An 11,229-nucleotide genomic window follows, 5' to 3' on the forward strand; every position below is an offset into this window, starting at 1 on the left:
AGCAAACCTCTTGAGACTGAGAACCGTATTAATTTTCAGGGAGAAGTTTTCCTTCCAACTGTCTCATAAATACTCTGAAAATCTCAGTTCTCCCTGACAAGGAGTGTCACTGGGAATCAGATTAGAGATTGTTCACTTGTTATAGGCACAAATGCCAGCGCTTTGCCATGTGATGGGTGGAATTCCAGTCAGGGCCCTCAGCAATCACAATGAGGAGATTTATGCAACACAACTATCTCCAGCATAATCAAAGAATTATAAACAACACATCTAAAAATCCACAAGCTCTGCTTAGTGTCCTGATGACAAACTGTCAGGTCTTCATAGTCATCCCTGCGATCAGACACTGGCTAATGCTTGGGGTAAGTGTTAATGACAGAACCACAGGGAGAGGAAGTTGTGTCAGATGTGGTCCCCACCCAAGTTGTGTAGATGAAAACCTCCTGTTGTCAATGGAATGCATCTGGGACACTTCCATGCCATCTGGCTTCCTTCACACAGTCTAGGTCTCTCTCAGCTACAGCCCTGCACTGGGATCTGCACAGCTACTGTAAAACTAAGTGGCCTGGAGAACCCTCCAAAAAGAGGAGAGTTCTGAAAGCTTTAGCCATCTAGTATCTGACTCGGCATCCTCCCATTGCATGAGTGCATAGTGGGCTGAAGGTTTCACACACATTAAGGGCAGAAATAGCTAGAGGTTAGGGGAAAGTATAGAGCACAATCTTTTCTCTACTAAACCAACTGCAAGGGAATCTGCATTTACAGTATTTCCTGTTATAAACTGCCAGAGAATTCAGCACCTTTTCCAGTCTGATTCTGTGCTAATGGAAACTGATGCCCTTAGTGGCAGGGTGAGAGCTTGGAAAATGACTGACAATAGCTTCCTATACCAGGAGAGTAGCCATGCTGGGCAGATCTCAAGTAGCAGAGCTCTGGGCTGGCCCCAGTATTAAGCAGAAGGGCCCAAGCTGAGGCAAAGAACAATCCTAATAAAACAGCTGCTTTCATCAGTTTGTGATGTCTTGGATGAAGAACATTGGAAATAGGCCCTAACCCCTAACGTCCCCACTTCTGCTGTACAGTTGTTATCCTGGGGGTGTGCACTGTCACCATTTGAACCACAGCAGAAGATCAGGCTAGAAGAGAAACTGACACCACAGCTCATGTCACACAAGGGAAGGCCCTCCAACCTGCCCATCCTCCCCCAACTGGGTTGGAACCACCAAAATGAGGGCCCCGCATCTGCCCAAGACCAAATGGCAAATAAACTGGACACCTGAAGCTCCATTTAGTCTAAACAACAAAAATCCTGTTTAGAGACAGGAGTATGAGGGGAAAACAGCAAATCCCAAAAACTCACAGCATGGAGCACAACTGATTGCAGATCTCTTAGCAGAATTTGCTCTAGCAAGAAGTTTAGGGAGCTGACTAGGGAGACTAGAATTGCTTCTCCAGAAAAGAGATGACAGTTGCTTAAGAGACAGCAGAAGCAGAACCAGATTCTCTTACTTCCACTCATGTCAATTAACTGTCCGAGAATTCGGGTTTGTTCTTATTAATAAAACCAGAGAAGGAAGTTATACATCCTCCCAGGTGAGTCAGAAAATGCCCATGGCTCTCAAGTCCTTTTTCTGGTAGCACAGGAAACCCCCATATTCCTCCAAGCTTCTTATCTGTGGCTGTTAGGAATTTATGACAAAGCAGTGAGGGACTGCACACATAACAATTCACCCATATCTACCTCCATGCCCAGAAAGATGCTTAGAGCAATCCCAGCATTTTTATGCTGTTTATAGTGCCTCAAGTCCCACTACTTTACAGCTTGCTATTCATAACTCGATAGTCTCCTGGATTCTGTATCCCACTGCTATAGACTTCTCAGCAGGCAGGTTGCTTTTCAATGCCTGTGAAGTCTCTAAATGCATGTTACCTACAAGGAAAACCAGATTAAATAGTCACCTCAAATACACCACTAACAGCAATGAAGTGGGCTGCCAGGACCCACCCTGCCTCAGATCCAAAGCACTCAGGGGAATGTAGGAAGATATATCATGGTGTCATTAAAGTCACAGGTTCATATCACATTCCTGGTTTTGCGATTTCCCCCTATCGTAGGCACTCAGCTACCACAGCAATGGGAGCCAGTTAAAGACCTAGAGAGACAGAGAGGATCTCAGATGCTCCAGTACAGTGGGGCAGAATTTTAAAAGCACTAGGTGTACTAGGATTTAAAGCAGACCTGACACTGTGGAAGTGGATGATGGCTTCAACATACGCAACAGACACAAATGGTCAGGGCTTATTTAAACACTTAATTTGAAAGACGGTAGCTCCAACAGCACAGCACCCCATCATACTGGGGTCAGGACCACCTTAAAGGAGAAAGTGCCCCTTACACAATCACAAGTACCACTCTCTGTGGCACCAACATGTTCTGTGGAGGTCTCCTATCCAAGTACTGAAGAAGGTTAGCTCTGCTTAGCCCTTTCAATCACAGCATATGACTGAAATAGCTAAAAGTATTCCCAACACAGGAATAACAGATGCCACAACAGAAAGTTAAAGATGAAAAGAGGGATGGAAATTTTGCCATTCACTCACTCCTGGTGGTGGTGGTGGTGTTGAATTCAAAGCATGAAAATGAATCACATTTCTCCTCCCAGTGTACAAGACTAGAGTCTGGCCTCCTCCCCAGGTACTTACACAGCAAGCAGACTCTGCAGCAGTCTCTATGAAAATGCAAACAGAATTAGAAATGCAGATTCACACCAAGACAAAAATCTATTGCAAGTCAGAAAAAGGAAGGAGAGATAAAATCAAATATTTACACAAGATGCTCCTGGAATTGCCAAGTCCCTCGCTGAAGCTGAAGGAGACTTCTAGTTCTTTCTGCAAGCTGTTTTCAGCCAATGCACCTGGAAAGTTCATCCCAGCCCTCCAAACAACTCTCAAGTGCTCTGTGCGTGGCAGTGAGTTCACTCTGCTCCTGCCTCCTCCCCCTCACAGCCAGTAGCTCTGCTCTTTCAGACAACACGGCTTTAGCGGCTTTTTGGCACAAGCCCACGTTCCATCATGATGACACTTTAAATGTGCTTGGAAACATTTTTTATAGTTATTTTCCCTGGAAGCCCAGGGCCTGTTCATGGAGCCACAGTGGAACACTACGCAGAACAGAAAAGTTATTTCACTAAAGAGGAAATGGAAACAGCAGCTAGCAAATTCTCCCAAAGCCTCATTCCATCAGCCCTGCAGTAACCTCCGGATTCCTCCTGAAAACCCCAACACTTCTGACAAGGATTACCAAGCACGCCAATTTCCAGTTAATTGGTCCAGTATTCGGTCTCTCTCAGGAGTTTACTTCTCGACCACATGCCATTTCTGAGAAGCCCAAAGCACTTCATAGTACTCTCCCTTTCCCTAGGATCAAAATATCTTGCTTTATTCAGAACCGCATCTCTCCCTATGGAATGCATCTCTTTCTGCAAAGCATACATACATGTGAACATCACAATACCCAGAACTAAAAGCTGCATACATACAGCTAAGAAGGGTAGCAGGATTAGGAACACAAGAACAACAACACGGAAAAGTCCAAGGTCCAGCAAATTCAAGATCTCATCTCTAACTACAACCAATACTAGAATCTTGAGAGGAAAATGTGAGGTGGGGGTATTTCTTCCCAGGCCAGCAATAATCCTCATCACCCGAAGGACAGGAAAATGTCTTCCCAAACCAACTTGGCAATCAACCTCATCCCTCAGGGATAGGTGTGGTTTCTTCCTGACCCAACCCAGCAATCAGCCTCAGGCCCTGAAGCAGGAGTATTTTAGAGCCTTTGTAACATTTATCTTAGAGCATAAACAGGCATCATCATGAGCTCGCCACTAGATTTTCTCCACCAGCTAACACACATTAAAAAAAAAAACTACAATATATTAGCTAACGTGTTCAAAATCAACTACAACTAAATTTTGAACACATTAGCTAACATATTAAGAACGCAAGGCCCTAGATGGCATTCCTGAAGATACAGTTTTTATCTAAAAGGAAGAGACATCTATAGCAGTGGTTCCCAAACTGGGATTCGTGAATGTTACAGGGGGTTCTTGAGAAAAAAATCCCTAATGGCGGACAGAGCTGTCCATAGGGACCCAGGGCAGCACAGGGCCAGCAGCCTGGAGCCTTGGGGGACTTCCAAGAGCTAAGCAGATCAAAGCAAGCATATCTATCACACTGAGGAGATTTAAACTTCAAGACTCCTTTTACGAAATAGAAAGGAAGGTGGATATTTTTTGCTGTTTTTAAAATTAAATCGGCTGCTAGTGTTGTTTTTAAATTATTATGAAGAACAAGTTTAAGCTTTGTTGTAACGTGCATTGTTTGCCTGGACTGCTCAAGACCTGAATGCTTGTGGCTTGTGTAGGAGGAACTCTCTGAGTTGGCTTCTTAAATACCTTCATGCTGTTTCACATCTGATACTCCTTGACGAAACATAGGAGCCAGAGGCGCCAGTCCGGGGGCTGGGGGGGGGGGGGGGCATGTGCCACCCCCCCCTCAGTGCCCCCCCCCCCTCCTCCCCCCCCTTTTTTCCCCGATGGCACCTGCAGGGCCCCCCCCCACTTTTCCGGCGGTGCCCCTGCCCCAGGCCTGGGGTGTGCGGGGGCTTTGCCCCCGCACCCCTTTTTTCTACTGGTGCCTCTGATAGGAGCCTTGTCTTATAACAGGCTTAATCAAAAGCGATACAAGCTACAAAAGTGAGCTCTTGGAAGAGTGTTGCCATTTTCATAATGTAATAAAAATACTGTAATGATAAATAATAAGCATGTCATAAAAACAAATTTTATATTTCCAAGATCACTGCTTTTATAATTTATGCTGAGGTAAGGGAGAAAATCCCTGGAAATATTCATTTTTAGGAGGGGGCTCACAAGACTTGACATTTTAGTGAAAGGGGTTCATGGGTTGTTAAAGTTTGGGAACCACTGATCTATAGCAATCTTACCATGAATGACTGAACTTGTCAGCACTAAATTTCATCTAAGTAATGCACATCAGAAGGGATAATTGATCAACTCATACAACTTACTAGGTTATAAATTAACTGTAACCTCTCAGGGAAAAGAACTGTGTTGTCACTATACACAGTGCAATTAGGTGAATGCACAACAGCAGTTAGGTGAATGTACAACAGCAGTGAAAAAAGCAAACAAGTTGATAGATAGAATGGTATTGAAAATCCTGCAAATGTTATCATTCCATTATTAAAGGTGACAAAGGTAGTCACACCTATAGATGAAGTTGTGACACCTTCCACTCTAAGACTTGTTTTCAGTTGCTAATAACTTTGCCAGACTTAAGCCATTTGAACTGATTTATAGATCAGTGGTATACATCTCTTGGAATACTGTTTCACTCTCATCACCCTACCTCCAAAAGGATATGGCAGAAATAGACATAGAAGATGGAAAATTATTAGAGACAATGACAGTTATTACTGTAAAAAGGAGATGAATAACAAGGATTCTTGAAATAGGCATATAAAATATTGAATGGTGCAGTGAAGCAAGAACAGGTACTGCTCTGCTGTTCGTGTCTCCTGTAACACGGGAACAAGATAACAGCCAATGAAATCCAAGGGCAGCAAATTTAAAACTGGAAAAAAGAAACATTTTTACACAACACCCAATTAACCAGTGAAACTCACTGCCACCAGACATCCGAGGCCAAGCGCTGGGCAGAGTGTAAAAGAGGGTTTAACGTTACTGCGGCCCGGGGGCAACTCAGCAGGCTCCTGGACAAGTGCGCAGCGCTAGGGACACCAGCCCTCGGGGCTGGGCACAAGTCAGGCTTAGGAAGCAACTTCTGCAGCAGGCTCTGCCCCTCAGGGGCTCCGGACACCAGACCAGCGGCCCGGGGCAGGTCCCGCGACCCTGCGGCAGCGAGTCCCGCCAGTGCCGGGAGGCTGCCAGGAGCGAGCAGGCGCGGTCAGCCCCGCCCCGGGGACCCCGCTGCACTGCTGGTCCCTGTCAGAAGCTCGGTCTCTCGGCTCCGCTAGGACCATCACTATTGGCAGCTGGGCCCGGCCGCGGGAACCCGCCTCCCCTGGGTGGGGGCGCTGGGCACCGCCGCCGGCCCGGCCGGGGCTCCAGGCGGGGCGCCCTGGGAAGCACCGTGTCCCGCCCACTCCCCGCCACGGGCACCCAGCGGCCAGTTACCGTGCGGCGGCGCGCTCCGGGCTGCCCCTGCCATCCAGCTGCGGCTGCGCTCGGGACTCCCCGGCTGGCCTCTCAGCCCCGCCTCCCAGCACCAGCCACGTCGGCCCCATCCCCCTCGGAACCAGAGTCACTGTCCCCCGCCCGGACAGAGCTCCGCGCGCACACGTCCGGCCTCCCAGCAAGGAGGGGCGCTAGAACACGGACTCTTCCTGTCCCATCGCCCTTGGGGGACAGCGGAGGCAGCACACTTCCTGCCTCCTGCACTCCCCCATTGGGCGACAGGCACTCATGATTGAACTTCCGGTCGCACGTTCTGGGGCAGATCGCGCCGGCGCAGCACTATTTCGGTAGGGCAAAAACTTGCGCAGGCGCAGAACGTTCTTACACAACTGAGGCTACGCTGTTGGGAGCTGGAGAGAATCACACAGGGCTACCCGGGGGGGCAAGTGGGGCAATTTGCCCCAGGCCCCGTAGGGCCCCCCACGAGTGTTTCGGGGCCCCTGGAACGGGGTCCTTCACTCGCTCCGGGAGCCCCGGAAAACTCTTGTGGGGCCCGGGTCTCCGGGGCTTCTTCCGCTCCGGGGCTTCGGCAGCAATTCGGCGGTGGCGGGGGGTCCTTCCGTCCCGGGCCCCACCGCCGAAATGACGCACTGGAGCTAGGAGGTCAGCTGCACCAAGTTCCTGGGTGGTGGAGGGCGCCATGCGGGGAGGGGGTGCAAAAGGCATGAGGGAGTGCAGGGGTTAGGTGAGAAGGAGGATGCAGGCAGGGAGTGCAGGAGTTAGGGGATAAGATGACGCAGGTGTGGAGTGGACTGATACCTGCATGTCCTCAAGTGAGTTTAAAAGCAGCAAGGACTGATGGCTTGGTTGTGAAAGCACCAGAGTCTGCATATTTGTATGTAAAATTTTTATCAGCACAGGGCTATTTGTCTCAGATATAAAGGAAAGTGCTGCTGAAAGACACCACAGTTAAAAGGTTCTTTCTTTCCTCAGGTGCACGGCTGTGGCGAATTAACTTGTTAAGCACACCCTGGCTAACAGAAATCTAGTGCAACAGATGTAATACACAAGGAGTATGTGCAACAAGCATGGCTTGTTCTCTCTGTCAGCCTCTTGCCATCCTCCTCCCCCTGAGGCCATCCCCATTGGCATCTTTATTGTGCTTCTGATTTAGACTGATTTTATAAGCTCCTCCGAGCAGCGCTCCTGTCTTTTTTTATCTGCCTATAAATACTCAGCACTTACATCACACCTTTCACTGAAAGATCTCAAAGCACTTTACAAACATATGTATGTGTCATTACAGATGAGGGAACCAAGGCACAGATTATAAACCCAAGATTACATGGTGGGTCAGTGGCAGAGCCAGGAACCAAGCTCACCATGCCTGATTCCCAGGCAGTGCCCAAGCTATTCATCCACACTGCCTACTTCTCCAGCACCTATGCATCTTTATAAACAAGTCTGCACTAGGGCAGTGTCCCTCATACCCCAGTCCCCTCTCCACTCGCATTGGACAATTGTGGATTCATTGTAAATCACAGACTCTGGAGACTAAAAAGACCAGTTAAAGTGGACCATCCAGTATTTCTCCCTACCAACACGGGATTGTGCCCACCTGTGCATTTAAAACTCGCCTGGAGTTTTACATGTGCCAAGCAATAGGGCGTCCACTGCTTGCCTCAGGAGATCTCGCTGAGGACATAAAGAGCTATGGTAAATTGTTCTGCAGCATTGATCCAAAGCATTACGGCTTATTATAACAGTTAGCTGTTAGATTGCATTTTTTAGTTCTCAAAGGGTAGGTGCTCAAGCTGTCTGATTCCAGGTGGTGAGTTCCTGTCTGGGGATTTTTAAATAGACATAGGTGCCTCAAGACAGCTTGGATGTAGGTGCCTATCTCTGAGAAAGGAGCAGAGCTTAACACATGCCTGTTGTTGGTCTTCCCCCATTGCCTTGCTTACGGAGGGAGCACCAGGGCTGGCTTTTGTAGATGGGATTCTTAGGCACTATACATTGTACAGGGAGCTTTGGTGCCTAACTCAGCTTTGTGGATCACAGTGTGTTCTTGTGATTTTCTAGATGCTGTGACACTCAGCATTGCAACAACTAAGTCCTGTCGTGGATCCCTCCCAAAGTACTTTACAAAAAGGGAGTAGCATCATTATCTCCATTTTATAGATGGAGAAACTGACCAGGCAGAGTGACTTGCTGCAGTGATTAGGACTGGGAGGCAGATCTGATTCCCAGACTTGTGTCCAGCCCAGAAGACCCTAGTTGCTATCAGTGCTCTTGCTGTGCTTTGCACCATTACTGCAGAATTCCGCTGTGGGAAATGCCAGGTATTAATTATTACTATTATTTGGGCGTCACTGTTTCCACTCACACTTCCTATCACGCAGCCCTGCACCTTTGCTGATGGAGAATCATGTCTTGCTCTTTTGACACTTAGACACTGTTCATTTGCTTTGAGACGTGGTTTTATCATTTCATTGGAAAAACAAAACAGTCCAAAGCCATTTCTTTTTGTTTTCTTCCCCCCCCAGCTCTTCTCCTCCTCTTGACCTACAGGTAAAAAACTGGTGGCTTAGACCAGTGCAGGGGGGAGGGGGTGTTAAAATAAGTACTTCAGACAACTGAATGAGGAAAATAACAGAGCCTGGGAAAGAGGAACATACTTAGTTTATCTGAGACATGTTTTTAAAAGGGCTGAGTGTGTGGTGAGAGCTGGCCTAGCCATGGCCTGCTGTAGAGAATCCTCTTTCATTTCAATTCCCCAGGATGAAAAGGTGATGCTGGCTAATTTGAACCTAGTCATTAGGACCCCCTTTCAATTCAATTAAGCTCTGTTCTCTTCCTCAGCCTGTGGGCCTTGGTCTGTTGTTATTAATCAGGAGACAGGGAAATTGCTTTCACCGTAAAACTTTCACATTCTTCGCTGGAAGCAAAACACTGATCTGATTTTGCCTGATGGAAGAGGTTTTTATGCCTGCTGGACATGAGTGGTGGGAATGCTTCACCTCCCAGAAGACAGCAGTTTAGCACAACTCCTATGGGGTAGAGTGGGACAGGCAGATTACTGATAGAGTAGGAGAGGCCCAGCTGGAGTCCAGTTACAGTGGTGGATCCCAGTTCACCAGGACATGTGTAGCAGGCAGGATGGATTCTCACTCTGGAAGCCACACATGGGCATGGATTTTAGTGGTGGAGAAGATTCAGCTCCAGAGAGGCATATTTGAAATTTTCATAAAATAGATACTACAGCACTGGTCCCAAATGCTGTAGTGACTACACTATAAACTCTGACCTTAGAGATCATGATTGCAGAGCACTGCCTTATTGCTTTCTGTAAGGGCTCCTAACTCGCGATGTCTGGTTTATGGGGGAACTTCCCTTTTTTTCCCATGTACACATTCTGGAGAGATGAATTACTCTAGTTTGCACTCTTATACCTCCCATCATCCCTCTGTAAGTATCATTAACTCTCTTTTATATAAGGGAAAATGGAGGCACCAAAACATATGATCTGCCCAAGATACAAAGGAGGCAAGTGGGAGAGTTGCAGGGCTGTAACCAGGGTGGGGCGAGCAGGGAAACCGCCCAGGGCACAAAGCCGTGGGGGCGGAAAATGATGGAAAGAAAGGTAGGGGCACAAATATGCTTGCTCGCCCTCAGCACTAAAATGCCTAGTTATGTCTCTGGATATATACAAACCCATGTATACAAGTTTTATGCAGATGGTTCTTTTAAAATTTATTATTTTAATGTATTCAGGAAAGTGGGGCCAGGAAAGATCTTTACAAATTTCAGTTACATCAACACTAGCGGGGTGTTTTTTGGCTTGCATCTATCCCTGTGGAAACAGAGCAGAAATGGTGGAGGCACCTGGACAACGGAAGAGGGAGTAGCATATATTTTAAAAATGTAACTTAATAAAACATGCGCTTTTCATATTTTGCTTGTGTGTCTTGTCTATATCAACTGTAAACTCTGGGGGCTGGGACTGTCTTTTAGGCATATGTATAGCACCTAGCACTTCGAGGCCCTGAGTCCGAGCAGGGTCTCTCTGCATGCTACTACTGTGCAAATAAATCATAACTACAGCCATTCTCGGTGTTCGTCATCCAAAGGTCTCGCAAGAATTTGGGTGAGTTTTAAAGATGACTGACTGAGGAGGAGGGGATATCTTGGGGAATCTTAACAAAAACTTTTGAAAATCCCAGCACATTTTTACCACTGAGACACCTTTATCTACTTCATTAGCTTAACCTTTCCTCCTTAGTAGTGGTCTGATTTTCAGAGGTGAAGAGCACCTCCAACTCCCACCAAAGGCTCTGGGAGCTGCAGGTGCTCACCACCTCTGGAAATTAGGCCTCAAGAGGACAGAGATTTTCCCTCATACAAGCTCAGCTAGTTTGAAGTTACCGGGATAGAGTTGCCCAAATGTACTAATTTATCTTTCAATATAGTCTGTATAACTTCCTCTGGGATACACCCTACCCCTGCAATTTTCAGGAAAACGTTAAGGATATAGTCGGTCCTGACTGGCACCTCCTCTGTCTCACTCCTATTCCCTTTATGCCTATCTCATCGATTTCCTGCCTGTGAGTGTAACCAATCCTGGGAACTGGGGAAAGTCAACGATCAGCAATGTGTTTAATTTAGTTACTATTTATATCTTTATACTATGCACCTCACTCTATGTGAGTGCCTTGCAAATTTATACTTTTGTTTTACAAGTATAATATCTGTCTCTTACTCACACACATAGGATTGATTTATGTGAGAAACCCAACCCAAATAAGAGGGTTTTGCATTTCGTTCTGAAGTAAGATTCATAGTTATTCAGTGTTCCAAAGGCTTGGCCCAGCTTCCCCCACATGAGTGCCATTCTAATGGGTAACAGTTCCATTGTTCCAGTAGAATGGAGCTGTGATAGGTAGTCATGGTTGCTGACAGGGAGGCAGTTCCTCGGGTATCCTGGGCCAGATATATGGAGGGCTTGGAATATCAG

At 47.0% G+C, this 11,229-nt stretch overlaps 1 protein-coding gene and 1 long non-coding RNA gene across 6 annotated transcripts in view; one reads left to right on the forward strand and one right to left on the reverse strand.

The window, feature by feature from the left end:
* Positions 1-6,362, reverse strand: part of SLC39A13 (solute carrier family 39 member 13) — a 29,749-nt gene extending 23,387 nt beyond the window's left edge. Inside the window, exon 1 of one of the 4 annotated variants that reach the window (XM_034769432.1) lies at positions 6,216-6,362. The gene's annotated coding sequence lies outside the window, so the exon portion shown is untranslated. Of the gene's footprint in view, positions 1-2,703; positions 2,730-2,828; positions 2,965-5,704; positions 5,859-6,215 lie in introns of those variants that run through there. The other 3 variants (XM_034769434.1, XM_034769433.1, XM_034769435.1) reach the window with 3 other exon arrangements.
* Positions 6,363-6,745: 383 nt separating this feature from the next.
* Positions 6,746-10,153, forward strand: LOC117876911. 2 transcript variants are annotated; one of them, XR_004645570.1, is made up of 4 exons: positions 6,746-6,878; positions 7,209-7,931; positions 8,298-8,557; positions 9,990-10,153. It is a non-coding gene; the product is annotated as an uncharacterized LOC117876911 (long non-coding RNA). The 2 variants fall into 2 exon arrangements; XR_004645569.1 differs by having other exon boundaries at positions 8,298-10,153.
* The last annotated feature ends 1,076 nt before the right edge of the window (positions 10,154-11,229 follow it).

Source organism: Trachemys scripta, chromosome 4 (genome assembly GCF_013100865.1).
Source record: "Trachemys scripta elegans isolate TJP31775 chromosome 4, CAS_Tse_1.0, whole genome shotgun sequence".
Taxonomy (NCBI): Eukaryota; Metazoa; Chordata; order Testudines; family Emydidae; genus Trachemys; species Trachemys scripta.